At 47.7% G+C, this 22,084-nt stretch overlaps 1 pseudogene; it reads left to right on the top strand.

Annotated features, from left to right (window-relative positions):
* Positions 1–22,080, top strand: part of LOC121585994 — a 68,667-nt pseudogene extending 46,587 nt beyond the window's left edge.
* Positions 22,081–22,084: the final 4 nt, after the last annotated feature.

Here is a 22,084-nt window from a genome sequence, read left to right as displayed (position 1 = left end):
CGTTAGTGGAGTTTGGACTGTGAAAGCAGCGGTATCTGAAGCAGTCACACAAACACCACGTCCCCACCGCTGCCCTTTGCTCCTTTCCCTCCCTTGATCTTGTTTGTCTCCTGCACTAATTTATGGTCTAAAGGTGAAACGTCTCGTCCACTCGCTTACTGCGGTTGACCCATGTTTATCCTTCTGACTTTCTAGTAAACAAAATACTGACGTTATCATTCATTCCCCCTCCCAAGAATGTGACTGAAGTGATGCAATCAATGCTCTTTATTGCTGTGTTTTAAACAAGATCCCCAGACAGTATTGCCTGTTGGACTGTGTTGTGTTTGGTGTGGTTACAGTTAGTGGCAGGTGCCAGTTACAATGAGCCTGTCCTCCTATAGCGCCTCCCACCAGCATCCTCTGGTGTAGAGGAGGTGGTGGTGGAGTGGTGCTCTATAAACTGCTGTCCCTTGAGATTGTCCCTCTCTGAGGAATGTGATTCATGTGAAAGTTGGTGTCATGTGGAGGTAAACAAATGCACAGTCCAATAAATCAGTCTGGATACAGGAGCTGGTATACAGGGCTAGGGGGGACCTCTCTGCAACACTCTCAAGTCTGTCAAAATGGCCCTTTAGGCTTCACCCCTCCATCTCCCTCAGACAGTAGCTAAGGGGGAAAGTAAGTTTGTCCTTTTCTGTGGCTGTGACTTTTAGACTGTGGTGATGAAGCAATAGGGATGTGTGGACTAGAGATTGTTAGGGAGGCGAGGAAGTAGGCTAAGTGTTTGTGTGTGGGGAGGGTTGAGGTGATTGTGTTGTGGTGGTGTTTCGCTTCACACTAGTTAAAAACGTTAAAGTGTAACACAGTGTGGTCAAAGACTTAGTAACTTAGTTGTAGTCACAATCTGGTTACCTACAAGAGTGTGCAAAGCTGTCATCAGGGCAAAGGGTGGCTATTTGAAGAATCTGTTTAACACTTTTTTGGTTACTACATGATTCCATATGTTATTTCATAGTTTTGATGTCTTCACTATTATTCTACAATGTAAAAAATAAAGAAAAACCCTTGATTGAGTAGGTGTGTCCAAACTTTTGACTGGTAGTGTATTTCTAAAACTTTGGTTTACTTTAATGAAGCTACAAGCTAGGTGTTAATAGCAACTGGCTGACTCGTAGTGCTAACGTAACGTTAGCAGCCTGGTAGGGCTAACATCAGCAGGCTAGTAGGACTAAAGTTAGCAGGCTAGTTGGCTAGCAACCTTGCAAGTTGATTTGTAACAATAAATTCATAAAGTATTTGCTTGTAAGTTGGCTGAAAATGTAATTGAAACCAATAGTCATGAGTGCAAATGATTTGGTTTAATTTGAAGTTATACATGAAAAATGTATGCACTCACTAACTGTAAGTCGCTCTGGAAAAGAGCGTCTGCTAAATGACTAAAATGTAATACATTCTGTTAGTTTACCACCCCTTCGACCTCCTCTTAACCTCCCCTCCCCAACACCCCCTTTAATGACGCAAGTTTGAAAGGAAAACATGTTATTGTGCAGCAGAAGCAGAGCTCAGTGTGCTTGTAGCCTGTACCTGCGTGACCAAGCGGTGGTCTAGCCCCGGCTGTCCCACATCTCCTGGCAGACAAACAAATCCCCCGCTCTGCACCCCTCCTCCCCCGGCCTCCCCCCTGCTGCGCATCGCTCACAGTATCCACGCTGACACAGCCACTTCCATCACGGAAAGCACATAAAACATTTAGCATTCAAACTCTCCCCTGCTTCTCTCGCGCTCTCTCTGACTCTCTCCTCCTTTTCTCTCTGTCTTTCTCTTGTTCTTTCATAAGAAAAGTAGGCCGTTTGCGGGGCTGTATGTAAGTTCACACCTGAGTTGTGACTCTTCCCTCTCTGCTTCCTCCACCTGAAGAATCAGACTGACCTCTCCTGTTGGCAGGCAGGACTAGATAGATAGCTGCTGCTGCCTGTACAGGAGCTGAGCTGCCCAGGCTGCTGCCCACCAAAGGAGCTTGGTCACTCTGAGCTCGATTAGAGCTGATCTGTCTAACGAGTTAGTCCAGAGCTGAGGAGAACCTGCAGCTGTCCTAAGATGTGAACAGGCCCTTCTCAAAGGGGGATGAGAACCTAAGGTCCTTTGGGTCACAGTTGAAACTCGTTGGGAAAGGGGAAGTGGTTTAGATGGTGTAGGTGAGCGGCTGTAGGTTGCTACGTTTTTGGCAACGATGACAATCATGCCCACCTGACCCGAGAAGCATGGGAAAGCTAGCACGGCATTGTGTGTTTGATACCTCCTGTTGTGCCACCCTATGTGCCATCAGGGGTTTCAGGCTGCAGATTAGCTTCAGTTGTTGCTGACAAGATGGACATTTGGATTGGCCAACAGGAAGAGAAACATAATAAAAAATATAATACATAAAATGCTGGGTACTAAGCACATCCTCATCCGGTCCAGCTCTCTCTCTGTAGTAGAAGTTGTCCCGCCTGAGCCCAGAAAGTACCACGGCCACAAATCGTCCTGTACCAGGGCTGTTGTCGGCCCTCCTCTCCCATTGCATTTGGGAGAGGATGTAGTTATATTTGTATATATTGTGTGAGCGCTCAATTTACCAGTGCCACTGTTTGATGAGAGGTCGATACAGATGGGTGTTATTTATAGCTTTCAGTCTGACTCAGCTTTGGGGACTGTCTAAAGTTCATTGGGGGCATAGCGGGGGTGTTGGGGTAGAGGGGTTGGTACAAGGGGGTCACCAGGTATGGGGAAGCTGGCATGGACCTCTAGTTGTTTGATGACACTGAGAAATCACACCTCCGTCATGGGGACTTTTGAGTCATGACTTATGTAGTGTTCTGTTTGACACTGTATGACACTGTGGCTGGTCTTCAGAGACCTTTTGGGTGGCTGCATGTTGGACCCCTTCTCCCTCTCAACTTGCCCCCACTTCCACACCCAAACACAGCCGCTTACACTCGAAAGACCCACTCAGATGTTTCTGTGGATCCCTGGTGGCGTGTTTTCCCATTCGTGTCCCTCCCGCTTCTGCCCTGATTACTAATCTTGTTTCCTCCTCCTCCACTTTGACTCACACTGCCAGACACAGGGATGACATCTCTCACTTCCTGAGAATCCTACCAGCCCCCCTCGCCCTCCTTCCCCCTCCTCTCCACTCCTTGCTGCTAGACGTGTTAGGCACAGTCAGTGTGTGGGTGGTCAAGAGGAAACTAAGAAGAGCATTGGCTGCTCTCAAATAAATAAAGCATTCTGTTGCTGCCCGCCGGCCTGCGCTGTGAGCAGGCCAGTGATATGAGGTTGTTTAGCTGGTGTCTGGGCATTGGCAGGTGGAGATTGTCACCAGGAGGCCAAGGAGGTTTTCCTGACCTGGACTCTGCTTATAAGCCCTAATCGTCAGTCAGCTCCACTCCATAGGATGGCTCACACTTCAAGTGAATGCCCAGAACTTCCTCCTCTATCAAACTACTGTGATCGGTCACATGATGTTAGGTACTTCCCTCCTGCCTGTCTTCATCCTGTTGGATTGTATCCAAATCCAGTGATTGACAATGACCAGATGTACAAGCCAGTCATGTCATGACAATGATCTGATGCACCAATCATGTCAGGCAGCTTTGCAGTGCAGGCTGGAAGTGGACATCACCACTGTGTCCTGATTGGATTGTTGCCCGGCATGTGGAAGCAAGAGTATGACCTTTGAGAAGAAGCTAATGGTCAGGGTCAGTACAGTGAGGGTCCAGAGCCTTTACACTGAGAGACATACTAAGATTCTGGACAACTAGAGGTTTCATGTGGAGGGAGTCACAGGTACATTATGAGATAGAACTTGACAGATGGAATGTCATTCTTGATGTACAAGCACCCAGTCTTGCATACACACATTCTATCTATCTCTCCCTCGCTCTCACACCCCATCTCTCACACTCTTTCACAGTCTGGGCCTGAAAAGCGCAGTGTCAGAGTGCGCAGTATCTGTGTCTCAGCTGTGCCTGTCCCTCAGTGCCAGCGAGCCGGCCGCGCCGGGAGAGATGGAGGGAGAGAGGAGCATGAGTGTCCTCAGCGACCTGACCTGACCAGACACAGTGGGCACCACGAGGGCATGGGCTTAGCTTCCCCTGCCCCTGCCACACTCCCTCGCCCTCGCTGGGTCTGCACCCTATTTCCTCGGCTCGCTCAGGACGAGGTTAGCTCGGAGACAGTTCTAGAAGAAGATTTACCTTTTAGAACTTTCTATAGACAGTGGTGCCTTCTCTTGTGACCACATACAAAGGACAAGGTCAGTCAGGAAAGTAGTCTGGCTGTCGTCAGCGTGACGGAAGGGAAAGCGTTCTATGCACTGTTGTTCTAAACACTGAAGTAACTTTTTGGCAGCTTTGTGAATGAGTTGCTGTCTTCAAAGTTCAAGGTGATCTTTCCATTCACAGGGGAGCTCTAACGGTACTGCATTACCTGGCTGTTACCTGGCTCTGTCAGGTGTGCCTGTATGAGAGCTTGGAGATCATGACCGGACAGTGGAGAGATGACGGTGGTCCTCCTTGCCCGTGTTGTTGTGGCGGCGAGTGTGTTAATGTAGGTTGTTAGTGTGTCAGTGTACCAGCCAGGCATCCACAGTGTCATTGCGTGAGTGAGTGGGAGGGAAACGGACACCAGTGACTGGTACAGTGGGAAACTGGAGTCCAAAAAGCTTCCTTTTGCTTTGAAGCATACAGATCTACCTCTTTACCTCCACTCTCCCTCCCTTCCATCATTCCTTATCTCGCTCTTTTCCCCCCCTGCCTTTTGCCCTGTGTCCAACTTTGGCTTGGTGGCACCACTGCTCCTGTTACCCTAACAGGGTATAAGAGGGGTCAACACGGACAGGGGCGGGGAGGGGGGAGGGACGGGTGGTTCAGCTGTTGGCTTTACACCCCCCACCCCATTTCCTTCCTGTTCCTTAGAGACAGGGAGTGGGCTGGTCTGTTGCTATGGTGACACTGATTGGCAGCTGTATTTGGTCAGCTATAGAGGGGGGGTGGTGGGTTCCTCATGGCCCATGCATGGTTAATTGGTGCAAATGATTACTTCAGACACCCCTGTCTGTATATGTTTAACCCACTCCGATTTGACACTTGCATAAGTGAGGATGAATTCTACCCCAAGCAGTACACCTGTGTGTCTGTCTATAGATGGCTGTGTGCCCTTACCTACTATATTTTATTAATATCCAGCCCCATTAGAGACAACATTTGTGTGAGTGCTTTGGCCGGTTGGGGGAGAGAGCGAGAGAGCGAGGGAGGGAAATATGTAACAGGCAGAGAGAAATAGAGGAGGAATAGGGAGGGAGAGAGCGGCATTGTGGGAAGGGTTGCTGATACAGCACAAGCTACCAGGTTTATTTATAGAGACCTCGCCGCCCAGCCCTTGGATACTAGCAGCCAATGAGCAGCCAGAGAGGAAGGGGGTGTCACACTCAGGAAGTTCTCAATGTGTTCACTTCAGCATTTAAAGGCACAGTGTGACATTACTCAGTGCTCGGCAGATAGCCCTCATAACTATCGTCATTTCCCTCCCAACTGAGGCCAGGGCAGAACAAGGCCTCTCATAACAACAGCAGTTCCCATGCGTTATGAGAATTTTCTTCTGTTTTTTTTTGTAGACCGATTTTCTACCGTTTTCTTTGCAATTCTGATCCAAGTGCATCTACAGTCATTACTGTAGCATAAAACCACAACATTGCAGGTGCAGCTGTCCTATTTAGTTTGACCATTTAAAGCTGTGTTGTATTGTTAAACTCTCACAATGCATGGCCAATGCTGATGGAGATTTATTAAACAGTCTTTGCTGTAGAACATTGTCATATTGATCTGAAAGGCTGATTAACTGTAACTCTGTAAGCTCTGGATACAGGTCTGCGTGAGTGCAGTTACATGCACACAATAATGCGATTATTGTGGATAGTCAGATTTAATATAATTGTTTGATTAAAACGTTGACATGCTTTGCAAGAAGAACGATTTCCCTAATAATCCTGTTTACATGGACACATCTGAAATCAGGCTACCTGAAAATAAATGTTGTACCACAGCGAGCATATTTGATTCTGAGTTCGGACATTGTATTTGAAAATGACTTCTAAGATGCATACATTGTTGTTCCGAACACACTTCACTCGCGCTAAAGAGGGAGGCTCGCCCGGCTGGTGCTAGCACATGCGCAGATCAAAGACACCGCTGGAATGTCGGTGTTTACATGTCCGAATAATTTAAAAGATTGCTCAGAAAACCAGTTGTTTTAAGATGAACAGAGTAAGGTGTTTACATGACTATTGCATAATCTGCCTACTGCCATAATCAGTTTAATATTGAATTATTAGTGTGCATGTAAATGTACTGTGTGTGTGTGTGTGTGTGTGTGTTTCGAGTTTTATTAGTCGTATGTACAGGATACACATGGCATACACTGTTCAACGAAGTGCTTACTTGCAGGTACCTTCTCGACAATGCAACAACAATGATAAATATTATAAATATGTTTGTGTCCATGTGTTTCTCTTTTTCTCTGTATTTGTGCCGAGAGAGAAAGCAGTTTGAGATGAGTCACGTATGTCATGTTTCCTTCCTTCCCTCTCAGCCCCCCTCCTGATGCCAGTGTTGGGACTCCTCCTATCATAGGAGGGAATGCATGCAGGCACTCTTCAGGATTGATGGTGCACAGACGTGCTGTTTTGCACTTTGTTTAAACTACGGCCATTGATCGGCGGGCTATTTCAAGTTGTAATGTGTCGTTGATAAATTTCACCCCCATTACTCCTCACTTTAAAAGCCAGTGATGAAAGCATTGGCTGTGAAATATCTCATCAATTTCATATACCCCCTTTTCATATTCCTCTTTCTGCACTTTACCGGAGACATGCAATTAATCTGTTGGTTCTGCAGGACACTAGCACAGTGGTCGAGGTTTTCATCAGCAACTTAGGACATTACACTGGAAGATGTGTTGAAAGGGTTTGCACTAAAAGTAACCAAACCGTTGAACAGGACATGTTGTTGGTAGAGGGAGATCTAATATGCAACAACTAGCATGGGTTGCTAATATGACTAGTATTGTGCCTTTGGCTACTGGACAATGAAAGAAAAGTTTATTATAAAATAATTGCCTCTAATATGGTCTGATTTTGGCTATAGGCTACTTTGAGGCAAGGTAAGACATGCCTCATAATATGTAGTAAAAAGTTCAGGTTTCAAACAATTAAGTATATGTTTTCAAAATGCGTACTGCCTCATTGCAAAATGGTGTGTGACACGCGGATGAAGCCTGCTTTCTGTTTACTATGCATTTGCTGTTTGAGACGCTGTAGCAGCAGCTCTCGCGCTGTCGAACAGATTTTCCACTATGATACATAACGAATATACTGTATATGCGCCAATTTAATTCCACTAAATTATGCAAATTAACCTATAGACTGATAAGCATGACCAGTCAAATGTATTTCCATCGACTGGTATTTCCATCAATGAATAGGCTAAAAAGCATTATTCTCCCAGTCAATTGACCGGCGGCAACTTTATTCATCGGCTTTTCAACAAAAAAATATCGGCCAAAAGCCGTCTATTAGCGGCTAACAGAAACCCTGGTCTGAACTTAAACTTTGATTCAAACTTTAACTTAACAACCAGGATGAACGTCTTGTCATAAACCTTCTACCATCCACAACTAGGTCAAAGCATGGTCTGACCCCTTATGTGTTTAATGCCAGTGGAAGGAGTTTCCAGGCTGGTTTGCTGAGCCACTGGCGGATGTTTTTTGTTTTTGTGCGAGCGACCAGCCCCTCTCTAGCTAAGTAAGTAAGTGAGTGAGTGAGATCAAAATTCTGCAGAGGCCAAGGTTTACCCAGGAGCCAGCGGTCCAAACTGCTGTGTCTTGGCTTTGGTGGAAATCAGGCTTGAGCGTGCGGCGCTGTCACCACCACACCGGACTGCTCTTACCAAGCCTGCTGTGTTCCAGCCATGCTTTTAGCTCGACTGCAGTTAAACTGCAGTCAAAGCAAAGTCTCAAGGCTGCCGAGAATCTCAGTCCAGTTGAGCCTGGGATTCTGACAGAAGAACAAGTCTGGTGGAACTAAATGACAAAGCAAAGCAGCACACTAAACAGTGACTCATCGTTTTTTTGTAGGATGATGCAACAGTGTTGTCATACAGTGGTTTGTCCCATTGAAGCCCATCTTTGCTAGCTCCCTTGACAGAATCAGAAGATTTTAGTGCTCACAACATTCAGCAACAAAAATGATTTGGTTAAGGTTCCATCTTCTATATCTTGTGAGAAGCCACCTCTCCTCCTGTCTTTTCATATAAAAGCAGGAGTTGGCGAGAAAGAGTTCTGCTTGGAAATGTCCTCCTGGTTTTGAGGTGTGACAATATGGTCTACTGACCTCCACAAAGGTCTCTTATATCTTTCTTGCCGTCACACACACACACACACACAGACACACCGGCCTTGTCAGGTTGACCTGCGCTAATGCTGTTTAGGCTGAAACAGGACACCCTCTTGCATAGAGATATTTCACTCCACCATTATTTCTGTGGTCTTTCTGGCAGGGAGCTAAATGGCCTTGAGGAGTGGTACCCTACTAAGTACCCACCCCACCCTTTTGCTCTTCATCTTTGATAGGGTGTATGTGTGTGACTTCAAGGAACAGCCAAGAAGGGTGTGAGAGCACGTGTGCTTTTCCTCTGCAGTGCAGTGCTCGTGCCCACACCCACGGCAGTGCCAGTGCATGTATGATGCGTGAGGAAGCTTCATGACGATGTGTTTTTTCTAAAAACCTCTCCCTCTCTCTCTCTCTCGTCCTTTCTTCCCCCTTTCCTCCATCTCTCCGTCTATCCTGCGAAGGTGGAAGCAGCTCAGGATGCAAGCCCCCCTCCTCTACCCTCTGCCAGCCTGCCGCCTTGGGCTTCTCCCCCGCTGAGCCAACCATGTCGAGCCAGCACAGCCACCCCTCCTTTAGCAACATCCACTCCATGGCTGAACAGCAGCAGGTACCTAGCGGCTAACGCCCTCACAGCGCACTCCTCTAATGCTCTGTTTAGGAACAGACCTTACACTGATGCTATACACACACAACACACCCTGAGGCTATACACACACACCTGACGCTGTACACACCCTTATACTGACGCTGTACACACCTTATACTGACGCTGTACACACCTTATACTGACGCTGTACACACCTTATACTGACGCTGTACACACCCTTATACTGACGCTGTACACACCCTTATACTAACGCTGTACACACCCTTATACTGACGCTGTACACACCTTATACTGACGCTGTACACACCTTATACTGACGCTGTACACACCTTATACTGACGCTGTACACACCCTTATACTGACGCTGTACACACCCTTATACTGACGCTGTACACACACCTTATACTGACGCTGTACACACCTTATACTGACGCTGTACACACCCCTTATACTGACGCTGTACACACCCTTATACTGACGCTTATACACACCTTATACTGACGCTTTGTACACACCTTTATACTGACGCTGTACACACCTTTATACTGACGCTGTACACACCCTTATACTGACGCTGTACACACCCTTATACTGACGCTGTACACACCTTATACTGACGCTGTACACACCCTTATACTGAGGCTATACACACCTTATACTGACGCTGTACACACCTTATACTGACGCTGTACACACCTTATACTGACGCTGTACACACCCTTATACTGACGCTGTACACACCTTATACTGAGGCTATACACACCTTATACTGAGGCTATACACACCTTATACTGACGCTGTACACACCTTATACTGACGCTGTACACACCTTATACTGACGCTGTACACACCTTATACTGACGCTGTACACACCTTATACTGACGCTGTACACACCTTATACTGAGGCTATACACACCTTATACTGAGGCTATACACACCTTATACTGAGGCTATACACACCTTATACTGAGGCTATACACACCTTATACTGAGGCTATACACACCCACAACTCATCACGTGCAAGTAGGTATTAGCATCACATACTGGATGGACATAATGAGAGGCTACCTACCTGTTGGATTGTAATATACATCCACAACCTCAAACACGTCAGCATCACGTACTCTATTGACAAACAGCTACAACCACCATCACTGATACTATTCTGTGGCTAGGCAACAGTGTTGCGTGTATACATAGGTTAACTCAAACATGCACAGTTATGTCATTGGAAATGACTCCTTCCACTCACATTGAATAGTGTCCTTTACATACTTTAGTTCTAATAACTGCTAGTTAGAACACTGCAGGGATGTCTTGGCCAGTTTTGGGGCTCCCCTCACCACCTGTCACCTGTCCCCTCCAGGTGCTGTCTGATGCGACCATACTGCAGAGGAGGATCCCCCCAAGTTTTCGAGATCCCGCCAGCGCCCCGCTGAGAAAACTCTCTGTCGATCTGATCAAGACTTACAAGCACATCAATGAGGTGAGTGAAGTGTGTCTGTCAGCCAGGACTGCTGCAGGAGCCGTGATCTCCAGGAAACATCACCTCACAGCTGACCTGCTGGGATCCGGCCCGCGAGGGTCCAATCCGGCTCTCGGGTGGTTTGAGTAAAATAAAAATGTATTTATTTGTATTTATTTTATACTATACTATTATACTTTCAAATGACTAAAACCGAATCAAAATTCTGTAGAAATTATAATGGACCTACATACAGTTTCTTGACTGTCCATCTCGCTTATAATCACCGAAATGAAAGATAGCAAGTCAGGGAACATCAGAAATTCCCCAAATGGATGTATAGAGGAATTTTTTGTGTGAATATTGACGGTGAGGAAGTATAACCAATTTTCAGTGTGACCTCGTTGAAGACCGAATGTGGCCTCCAGGGCAAAATGAGTTTTACACCCCTGGTATAAACATTAGATGTAGGGTTGCAAAATTCTGTTTACTTTACCAAATGTTCCTGGTTTTCCAGAAATCCCGGTTGAGTTTTGCAACCCTAGGTATATATAACTTCATTAGCATAAACGGATGAACTAGTGAAGGATATCAGTTTTATCATTGGTTTGGTTCTCCGAGATCTATCCAAACAGTAGTATGGGAAACATCAATGACTTACCCCTCTTTCTCTTTTCCCGCCCGTCCCTTCCTCTCTCCATCTCCTCTCCTCCGTGTCCAGGTGTACTACACGAAGAAGAAGCGGCGTGCCCAGCAGGTGCCCCCGGAGGACTCGAGCACTAAGAAGGAGCGGAAGGTGTACAACGACGGCTACGATGACGACAACTACGACTACATCGTCAAGAACGGGGAGAAGTGGCTGGACCGCTACGAGATAGACTCGCTCATCGGCAAGGGTTCCTTCGGACAGGTCAGTGGACATAGGAGAGAGAGGGTAGAGGGGAGGACAGGTCAGAGGAGAGAGGGGAGGACAGGTCGGTGGAGAGAGGGTAGAGGGGAGGGCAGGTCAGAGGAGAGAGGGTAGAGGGGAGGGCAGGTCAGAGGAGAGAGGGTAGAGGGGAGGGCAGGTCAGAGGAGAGAGGGTAGAGGGGAGGGCAGGTCAGAGGAGAGAGGGGAGGACAGGTCGGTGGAGAGAGGGTAGAGGGGAGGACAGGTCAGTGGAGAGAGGGGAGGACAGGTCAGTGGAGAGAGGGGTAGAGGGGAGGACAGGTCAGAGGAGAGAGGGGAGGACAGGTCAGTGGAGAGAGGAGGGTAGAGGGGAGGGACAGGTCAGAGAGAGAGGGGAGGACAGGTCAGTGGAGAGAGGGTAGAGGGAGGACAGGTCAGTGGGAGAGGAGAGGGGAGGACAGGTCGGTGGAGAGAGTGAGGAGGACAGGTCAGTGGAGAGAGGGGAGGACAGGTCGGTGGAGAGAGGGTAGAGGGGAGGACAGGTCAGTGGAGAGAGGGGAGGACAGGTCGGTGGAGAGAGGGTAGAGGGGAGGGCAGGTCAGAGGAGAGAGGGGAGGACAGGTCGGTGGAGAGAGGGTAGAGGGGAGGACAGGTCAGTGGAGAGAGGGTAGAGGGGAGGACAGGTCGGTGGAGAGCGGGTAGAGGGGAGGACAGGTCAGTGGAGAGAGGGGAGGACAGGTCAGTGGGTGAGGGAGGACAGGTCAGTGGAGAGAGGGGTAGAGGGAGGACAGGTCAGTGGTAGAGGGGAGGACATGTCGGTGGAGAGAGGGTAGAGGCGAGGACAGGTCAGTGGAGAGAGGGTAGAGGGGAGGACAGGTCAGTGGGTAGAGGGGAGGACAGGTCAGGTGGAGAGAGGGTAGAGGGGAGGACAGGTCGGTGGAGAGAGGGTAGAGGGGAGGACAGGTCAGTGGAGAGAGGGTAGAGGGGAGGACAGGTCAGTGGAGAGAGGGTAGAGGGGAGGATAGGTCAGGGGGTAGAGGGGAGGACAGGTCAGGGGGTAGGGGGGAGGACAGGACAGGAGGAGAGAGGGGATGCGGGAGGAAGAAGAGGATGGAAGAAATTTGAGGAGGACCACTTCCAAAGTTGAAGGTGTGAAGAGTTGCATGGGGTGAATGAAGTATGTCTACAGACGTGAAGAGAACGAAGGGGTCATTGCTCTTGTGGGCCAGAGGAAAGAGGAGAGGGATAATGACTGTATTTTGTTTGGTGAAGGAGCTTTGCCTTCGCCCCTACCACCTGCAAATACTACAAACAACATGGCTGCCTGTCTGACCTGTGACCTTGGCCATCCCGCAGGTGGTGAAAGCGTATGACCACCACGAGCAGGAGTGGGTGGCCATCAAAATCATCAAGAACAAGAAAGCCTTCCTGAACCAGGCCCAGATAGAGCTGCGACTGCTGGAGCTCATGAACAAACACGACACTGAGATGAAGTACTACATAGGTGAGGACGCGCGCACACACACACTCTATCTGTGCTTTAAGCTCGCACTTAAGATCTAACACTATTGCATTGTATACCATCTACTAAAATTAATTGATACTGTGCCTCTTTGACGTCACATGCAACCCGCTCCACATTTAACAGCTCACTTGAAATATAGACCAACGCCCTACTTCTCATATATCCCTATATATAAATATCATGCTACATACATATCAATCCAGTAGCCTTGGCAATGATAAACCTGTCACAGAATCACCTCTACTTCACTAAGCTCCTATAGCACTGGGCGAGGTGATTGACACACAATAATAGATGGCATTTATATGGCCGAGCTGTTTTCCATGTGGTCAAAGCACCTTGCTCTCCACTCTAAGGGCACACTGTCACTCTGGAAGTCCCCTCAACCACTACCCATGTAGAGTAGAGCACCCGGATAGGTTACTGCAGTATACCCTACTAACCTCCCCTCCCCCTCTTCCCTCCTCTCCCCCTTTAGTCCACCTGAAGAGGCACTTCATGTTCCGGAACCACCTGTGCCTGGTGTTCGAGCTTCTCTCCTACAACCTGTACGACCTCCTGCGCAACACCAACTTCCGCGGCGTCTCTCTCAACCTGACCAGGAAGTTTGCCCAGCAGCTGTGCACGGCGCTGCTGTTCCTGGCCACGCCCGAGCTCAGCATCATCCACTGCGACCTCAAGCCCGAGAACATCCTGCTGTGCAACCCCCAAGCGCAGCGCCATCAAGATCGTGGACTTTGGCAGCTCATGTCAACTAGGCCAGAGGGTGAGGAGACTAGCTGACTAACCAAGCACAGAGATATAGAGGACCCTAATGAACCCAATGTATGTGCTGGGTGGGGGTCGGGAGGGATGTTGAGGAGAGAACACCATTGGGTTAGGAGAGAGGGAGAGGCAAGGGGAGGGAGGACTACGCCTTACCAAGCACATCAATATACACAGTCCACTCCTGAAATCAGTGCATTGCAGTTCACCACTCCCAATCCCAATGGATCCTTTGTGAATTGTTCTGGGTATCTGCATGCTTCTGTCTATTATATTTAAGATAGACCTAAACCATTGCATACATCAGCAGTCGACTGTGGTTTATATAGTAGGCCCTTAATGCACACTATATCCCCTCTAGATGCTTGGGGGGGGGGTGTTGTTGGGTAGAGAAGGAAATTGGGGCAGGGAGGGAGGAGAGAGCTATTGGGGGATAGAGAGAGAGAGAGAGACGCAGGAGAAGGGAGGGAATGGTAGAAGAGGTAGAATTAATAAGAGCCAGCTTTTTGTAAACCAGATAAACGTTCAATGTATATTAACCTTTTCTAAAACATTGCTATCATTTGTGTGTTAATGCCTCTGGATATCTCAGGAAGAGGGAGAAGAGAAGGGTGGGGTAGATGGATGGATGGATGGATGAGGGAGAAAGCAGGAATAGCCCACAGATGATGATTCCCTGTCTCCAGTTTTAAAAGAGAATGCGCTCTGTTTTCTGCGGACGGTAAATAGACATGGCGAGGGAAGCTATGGAGGGAGGCCGTTGCCAGGTTGAATAGGAACTGGCATTCACAGCACGTCTTTGAAGACTCTTGGGAAGACGAGGAAATGGGCCTCACTACAGTGCTCAAGTATAGAATCTCAGCGGCTCTGCTGCACCCAGTTTAGATATTTCTACTCAGCTTGGCCTGCCACCCTGTGGACGAACGGTGTCATGGCACCACCTCCTCCACAAGTGGGTGTGCTCTAATTTAGATTAGAAACGTTATTAAAGGGCCACAGCTCTGTTCTGATGTAACCAACATACTGGAGCTAATACCTCTCTCTTTTCTCATCACATTTTCTCCCCTCGTCCTTCCATCTCTCTCTCTCTCTCTCATTTTCTCTTCTTTGGTAATATATTTTATTTCTTTACCTACCTGTCCATCCCTCCTCTGTCGTCTCCCCCCTTCTCCCTTCTCTCCCTCTTCACCTCTTTTCATGTCTTCCCTCCGTCCTCTCCTCCTCTTCTCTACCACAGATCTACCAATACATCCAGAGTCGGTTCTACAGATCTCCGGAGGTGTTGCTGGGCATGCCCTACGACCTGGCCATCGACATGTGGTCCCTGGGCTGCATCCTAGTGGAGATGCACACGGGAGAACCCCTCTTCAGCGGCTCCAACGAGGTAGGCTGTGAGAACACACAAACACACAGCATTGGGTGTCAATGCCAAACTTGCCCCTGACCTGTCCTGTTGTTTCTCTCTCTCTCCAGGTGGATCAGATGAATAAGATAGTGGAGGTGCTGGGGGTCCCTCCCAACCACATGCTGGATCAGGCTCCCAAAGCACGGAAGTACTTTGACAAGCTGTCTGACGGTCTGTGGACCGTCAAGAAGAACAAGGACATAAAGAAGGTACTTTACCCCTCGGCCTCCGTGAGTAAAACTCTGCTCTTACTTAATCTTCTCATCTCCGAAACACATCCCTCCTGTCACTCACAACGCAGTAGGTTCAAGTTCCCCTGTCATCCCACAGATCTTGGATCAGATTACCTTGCTCCTACTCCCAAACCTAAACTTAACTACTAGGGGGATGGAAAAATATTTGACCCTAGTGTCAGTGGTTAGAGGCAACTTCTCTACTTACTCCTACTTGTATTAACCATTCACCCCTAGAGAGGGAAAGAGAGATGTGGAGAAGTAAGGGAGGAGGGTTAGCTTGATTTTGGAAAGTAGTTTGTGCAGAAGAGGTATTTTCTCCCTTTTCTAATTTCTAACCTAAACTCACACTCTTAGGAATGATATCAGAGTCCTCAGCATCTTCCTCTCCAATCATCATCATCATCTAATCCATCAGAACCCCTGGTCATATAGCTTTCCCTAATTGTTTAAAAAGGTCCTTGTTGTTACATTATTGTGTCTGTATCAGAAGCATTACATAGCTACGCTAACCCTTTTATGGGATAGAGGGATGAGATGAAGGAGCAGTAAAAGCAGATGAAAGGTGGAGCTTGAACAAAGGGAGAGGCCTGGATTACGGTGGAGGTGAGAGATAGAGGGGAGAAAGGTTTGGATCAGATGTTAATTAACTCTGTGATCAGCCATCTCACCCCAGAGACAGGCACACCTGTGTGTGTGTGTGTGTGTGTGTGTGTGTGTGTGTGTGTGAGCACACGTGCACACCTATGGGTCTTAGCATGTATTTTCACTAGACGATTAGGGGTTAAGTGAATTGCAGGATAAGACAACTTATTGTTAGTTTTAGGACTAGGAGCTGATGGTCTTTAGACCGGAGACCATGTAAGGATACATGTTGGAGGTCTCATTCATTCCAGCTTCTCATCACTGGCTTGGTGTTATGTAAAAAAGGATAAAGTAGGCCTAATAAGTGAAAGTTATCCATTCATAATATGCATTCTACTGACCATCAACCATTTCACCATCATAACAACATGCATGCTTGCATGTGTGAAATTCAACCATAATAATAACTAAAAGTCACTAAAACTGCCTCGAAGAAAATGAGAACTCAACAGCGTTTCTCTGCACCTCCCCACATCCATATTCTCCGTTCTCCCCCCTCTCCATCTCCCTCTATCCCCCTCTTCAGGAGTACAAGCCTCCTGCGACGCGGCGGCTCCATGAGATCCTGGGGGTGGAGACCGGGGGTCCTGGCGGGAGGCGGGGCGGGGAGCAGGGGCACGCTCCCTGCGACTACCTGAAGTTCAAGGACCTGATCCTGCGCATGCTGGACTACGACCCCAAGACGCGCATCACGCCCTTCTACGCGCTGCAGCACAACTTCTTCAAGAAGACGACGGACGAGGGCACCAACACCAGCAGCTCCACCTCCACCAGCCCGGCCATGGACCACAGCCACTCCACCTCCACCACCAGCTCCGTCTCCAGCTCCGGTACGGGACACAGCAGTTAGTATACAGTATACCTTTACCATAAGCCACACTCACAGTCCACTGCATGGGGAAACATCTAGCGGAAACCACTGCAGAGGTCAAACCTCAATAGAACAAACTCTAAACATTGGCAGCCTGTTCGATCCCATATTCCTACTGCAGTGTTTCCCCCCAGATAATTCCCCCTATGTTTGTGAAAAACACAGTCCTTAGATTGAGAGCTATTGAAAGCCCGTTGAAGCAATGTTGGTTAGTACAGTACTGTAAAGGATGTTGTCTGGGAGATCCCTCCCACCTACATAGTCTTCGGGGGAACACTGCAGTCTACTGCGTCATAATGATGGTGGTTCAATGTTACATCTCAGCCAGCCCCTACAGCCCCTCTCTCTGCAACAGCTACACAGTCTCCATAGAAACAAGCTCCTAGTCACTTCAGCCGCAGCTCAGTCCCTACAGCCTGCAGCACACCGTCACCATAGCAACAGCTCAGCCTCAGCGGCCTCTCCTCTGCCACGGCTACAGCTCCCATTCACCATGGCAACAGATAGTCACCTTAGCTACAGCACCATGTTCAGCAGCTCAGCAACAGGTTATGTTCCCGGCAGTGATGGACTCAGTATGTTGATGTAACAAACCTATTGTGTATTCTGACTGACCGAGTGTATTTTCCCCGTCTCATCCCCTACTCCCTCTCTCCAGGTGGATCTAGCGGTTCTTCCAATGACAACCGGAATTACCGGTACAGTAACCGGTACTACAACAGTGCAGTTACACACTCAGACTACGAGATGCAGAGTCCACAGGTGAGCGGAGGTTTAAATCTGACCTCACTCTGATGTCTCGGATCTCATCACATGGAACAACATGTTCTTCCTCTATACCAGCTGGAACTGACATTTATACAGTGAGGGAAAAAAGTATTTGATCCCCTGCTGATTTTGTACGTTTGCCCACTGACAAAGAAATGATCAGTCTATAATTTTAATGGTAGGTTTATTTGAACAGTGAGAGACAGAATAACAACAAAAAAATCCAGAAAAACGCATGTCAAAATTGATTTGCATTTTAATGAGGAAAATAAGTATTTGACCCCCTCTGCAAAACATGACTTAGTACTTGGTGGCAAAACCCTTGTTGGCAATCACAGAGGTCAGGCGTTTCTTGTAGTTGGCCACCAGGTTTGCACACATCTCAGGAGGGATTTGTCCCACTCCTCTTTGCAGATCTTCTCCAAGTCATTAAGGTTTCGAGGCTGACGTTTGGCAACTCGAACCTTCAGCTCCCTCCACAGATTTTCTATGGGATTAAGGTCTGGAGACTGGCTAGGCCACTCCAGGACCTTAATGTGCTACTTCTTGAGCCACTCCTTTGTTGCCTTGGCTGTGTGTTTTGGGTCATTGTCATGCTGGAATACCCATCCACGACCCATTTTCAATGCCCTGGCTGACGTAAGGAGGTTCTCACCCAAGATTTTACGGTACATGGCCCCGTCCATCGTCCCTTTGATGCGATGAAGTTGTCCTGTCCCCTTAGCAGAAAAACACCCCCAAAGCATAATGTTTCCACCTCCATGTTTGACCGGTGGGGATGGTGTTCTTGGGGGTCATAGGCAGCATTCCTCCTCCTCCAAACACAAAAGGCGAGTTGAGTTGATGCCAAAGAGCTCCATTTTGGTCTCATCTGACCACAACACTTTCACCCGTCTCCGCCGGGGGGACCTTGCGGGCGCTGCAGGATTTCAGTCCTTCACGGCGTAGTGTGTTACCAATTGTTTTCTTGGTGACTATGGTCCCAGCTGCCTTGAGATCATTGACAAGATCCTCCCGTGTAGTTCTGGGCTGATTCCTCACCGTTCTCATGATCATTGCAACTCCACGAGGTGAGATCTTGCATGGAGCCCCAGGCCGAGGGAGATTGACAGTTCTTTTGTGTTTCTTCCATTTGCGAATAATCGCACCAACTGTTGTCACCTTCTCACCAGGCTGCTTGGCGATGGTCTTGTAGCCCATTCCAGCCTTGTGTAGGTCTACAATCTTGTCCCTGACATCCTTGGAGAGCTCTTTGGTCTTGGCCATGGTGGAGAGTTTGGAATCTGATTGATTGATTGCTTCTGTGGACAGGTGTCTTTTATACAGGTAACAAGCTGAGATTAGGAGCACTCCCTTTAAGAGTGTGCTCCTAATCTCAGTTCGCTACCTGTATAAAAGACACCTGGGAGCCAGAAATCTTTCTGATTGAGAGGGGGTCAAATACTTATTTCCCTCATTAAAATGCAAATCAATTTATAACATTTTTGACATGCGTTTTCTGGATTTTTTGTTGTTATTCTGTCTCTCACTGTTCAAATAAACCTACCATTAAAATTATAGACTGATAATTTCTTTGTCAGTGGGCAAACGTACAAAATCAGCAGGGGATCAAATACTTTTTTCCCTCACTGTATGATATGCTGTAGATACTGCATTCTCTGTTTCTAACGATGACCCATCTTCCTCCTCAACCCCCCACCTCCAAGGCTCCATCTCAGCAGCAGCTGCGCTCTGGCCGGGTGGAGAGGGGGGCATGGGTCCCCTGTCCAACAGCGGCAGTAGCGTCGAGCGACCCCCCATACCCCCAGCTGCTGCTGCACAAGCCGGGCGGCCACGCAGCACTCGCGCCACTTCCTGGGAGGTGGCGGCGTCGGGGCATGATGGAACCGCACCACCCGCACCCCATCTACGGCGGTCACCACGGCAACGGGCGGGGCATGCGGCAGACTGGGCAGGGGAACCAGCCCCAGGGCCAGGCTTCGCCAGCGGGCCAGCCGCTGATGCCCATCTCCTCCCCACAGATGCCGGACAGCATCGAGCTCAGCCTCACACACCACCACCATCTGGGTCAGTCTTCCATCATGCCGCCCCCCATCCAGCTTGGACTCCAGCCAGTACGGCTCCTCCAACCTCCACCTGGGCCTCTCTGCCTTTCGGACTAGGACGGTCACGGCCCCCCCAGCCGCTCCCCGCCGGCTCCCAGCAACAGTTGGCCCAGCCCCCAGCCTCTCAGGACAGCTTGGTCGCTGCCTCCGGGCTTGGATACATCCCCCCATGCTACCCGGGCAGTAACAACAATAACAACCCTCCCCAGGGTAGCGTGGTCGGGGGTGGGATGCTCACCGGGGGGCCCCCACCTAGGGGAGTAGGGGGCGGCGGGGGGAGGCCGGATTCTGAGGAGTCCACCATGATGGGTGTGTGCGGCAGTGGAGGAGGCGGCGGTCAAAACGCGGCCAACTCTTGATAAATCTTGAACAAATTCCAAAAGCCATACAATTTTAACAACGACAACATTACAATTTCAACACACATATACATTACACACACTCGAGTTTGAAACAAATATGGCCACACATACAGAGTTACAGAGACAAACCTGTGAAATATCAAAGGAATTGAGTTTTGTTTTGCATGGGAGAAGGTCGAGGGAGAGTAAGAGGGGAAGGCTTTGGAACTATTTTTATCCTTTTTTCACTTTCTTTGTTTTTCTTTTGTTGAAGGAAAGAAACAGGGCTCAGTAGTTGGAATGGAAAGTTTCAGATAAGTTTGTTTTTATTGTTATTATTATTATTATTATTATTATTATTATTTGATTTTATGTGATTTAAGGAAAGGTTTGCAGCGAGATTTGTTGTTTGGGTTGTTTTTTGGAATGAAGACCGCAAAGGTAGATGAATGGTTTGAAAAGTGGTAATTGTTGGTTAAGAAGAGGGAGGCACGAGAGAGTACCCTTATGCTATTTTTAAATATTTTTTATTTTAATTTTGTTTGTTTATTTTTTTCTGAAGTCTAGGTTTAATTGTACATGTTTTATTTATGAAACATCACTAGATGAGGAGGAGGGTGAGTGGGGAAGAGGAAGAGCTGCTTTATTTATTCATCCTTTTATTTATACAGGTTTAGTTTTTTTTTATTTGCTGACCGACAGAAAACACTTGCGCATACACATAGAAACAAACAAACTGGGGTCTTTTAGTTTGTTTTTCAGTTCAGTATATCTCACCCCCGAAACACATTTTTATTTTTAAATGTTTCCATTCTTCTCTTGCTTGACACAATGGCTTATATATCTGAAACGATGAAACAGATCATAGAAATAAAATGAAGCAAATGACAAAACCCGTAGTCACCACACAGTGAGAAACTATACGATGAGGAGGCTGAAACATTTGCCGAAGTGAGCCGCTTTCAAGAGGAGGGGGAACAAAACTTTACACAAAAGGAGGAAGTGATTCAAGAAGAACGAAAAACAACAAAACATTTTGCCACAAGGAAAACCAAAATGCTTCCCTGTTGTTTGTTTAAAAATAGTCTGCCTTCTACTTCACCATCTAACCAGACTCTTTCACCCTCTTTCTTTCTCTGTCTTTTCTTACTCAATTTTGTTTTGGACCGTAAACTACAGAAACGTAACACATTTTGGGTTGGATTAACTCTGGATATGCTAAGCCAAATCTTGCTCACTCTCTCTGTCTCGATCTCTCGCTCTCTTCTCCTCTCTGCCCCATTTTTCTGTTGGAAGGAAGGGGAGGGGGGGAGGGGGCAATATATAGCAGGAGGGAGGAGTACTTACATATGAGGGGACACTTTCATGCCCTCCTTACCCCTACAGCGCCCCCTGACTGACTTCTCTGCCCCCTTTTCTTTCTCATGTATTTTTTTTCCCCCTCCCTCCTTCACGACACTCTGTGAGTGCTGTTTGCCATCAAGTCAAAAAAGTGAACTACTTCTCTCTCGGCTGCTATCTCCACTTTCAACCATGTTCGGATTGCTGCTAAAGAAAACAGACAGAGATAAATAAATAAAAATGAAACTTTTTAACCCTCCTGCTTCAGAAAAAATGGAAAAATAAACCACTGCATCTCATGTATTTATTACTATTTAACAAGAAAAAGAAAAGGTAAAAATTAACCTGTTTTCTTCTGTTTTTTGTTTGGTTGCCTTCTTCCTGCAGGTGAAAGTTGGGCATTGAATAAATGTAACAGTTAAAGGTGGTATTAAAACACTGACTTAGTTTAAGTCAGCCACTGGGTGGGGCCTGAATGGGGGAAACTGGGTAAGAATAAAGTTGGATATATAAGAATAAAGAGTATACTTTTGCACACAAAGGTCAAATGCAAATCACAGCTTTCTGCTTTTTTCATCTTTCAGTCGACAGACCCTCATCTTGAGCAATGTGCATACAGTAGTAGGCCTGCACAAAGACAAAGTGTTGATGTGGCAAGCTAATAACTAAGTGATCACTGACTTGGCATAATAAATCTGAGATTTGCGTTTGACCTC

This window comes from Coregonus clupeaformis, chromosome 17, assembly GCF_020615455.1.
Source record: "Coregonus clupeaformis isolate EN_2021a chromosome 17, ASM2061545v1, whole genome shotgun sequence".
NCBI lineage: Eukaryota > Metazoa > Chordata > Actinopteri > Salmoniformes > Salmonidae > Coregonus > Coregonus clupeaformis.
This window is presented reverse-complemented; position numbering and strand designations above follow the sequence as displayed.